A 996-nucleotide genomic window follows, 5' to 3' on the forward strand; every position below is an offset into this window, starting at 1 on the left:
GCTTACCTTGTTCACCAAGGAGGAGAAGGCAAGAGAAGTGGATGAGGGAGCCTAGTGCTGGACCGGCTTTTATACTGATCTGGACTGCCCCAGGCCTAGAGCTACCATTACTGTGAGATACCCAAGCTCATCGTGTATGCAAAACTTGGGAATTAAGTAAATAGGGACACTGATTTTTCTTCCCTGCAATTCTCCCTTTTCATTTAACTTTTCATGACATACGCATTTTGCCACACAGGTTCCTTTCAAGTGACAGGATTAGAGAGCAAAATTTTACCATTGGAAATGATACATCAGCAGAAGCAAATGATGCATCCAGCAGCGTGCAGTATCCAGCTACAGCATTTGATGCTAACCTTGTACCCTCAGGGGCATTGCTTTGAAGACTTGAAAAATGCCTCATGTTGCCTTTCAATCCTAAAATACAAGTCTTAAGAATATTTTCCTATGACCGGAGTAGCTGCCACCATTGCTTCATGTCTCACCTAACTATGCCAAAATTAAGTATAAACCTTCCCAGTTAGGTTGGATATACGCTGTTGTATTTTAGCCTATCCAAAAACTGACATCAGGGGAAACTCATGTGTTCAAACTCATGTGTTCTTTGACCTTCTCTCCTTTACCTTTGCATCTTTCTGCAGCCCCAAATGACTGCAGATGGCTGTTAGAGGAGAGATCCTTCTTAACACACCACCAAAGGCCACTGTTGTGGACTCAGGACTGTTCCTTCTTTCTCTCCAAGGTTTTCAACATGTGCTTTGTAACTACATGCTAATTCAATAGCCATCACTATAAAAGCTTGGAAACCTCAGCTTCCCATAGGACAACTAAAGTCACCGCCAGCTGCTATTGCCCAAGAACATCAATAAGATGCCTGTGGATGCAAGTAAATGCCAGGATCTCCATATGCATTCTCATCACTCTCACACAGTTTTCCATATGGAAGTCCTACAGTCAGTGCTCACAATTGTGGTCGCCTTCTCTTCCCTGTTTGAG

This window comes from Coturnix japonica, chromosome 25 (genome assembly GCF_001577835.2).
Source record: "Coturnix japonica isolate 7356 chromosome 25, Coturnix japonica 2.1, whole genome shotgun sequence".
Taxonomy (NCBI): domain Eukaryota; kingdom Metazoa; phylum Chordata; class Aves; order Galliformes; family Phasianidae; genus Coturnix; species Coturnix japonica.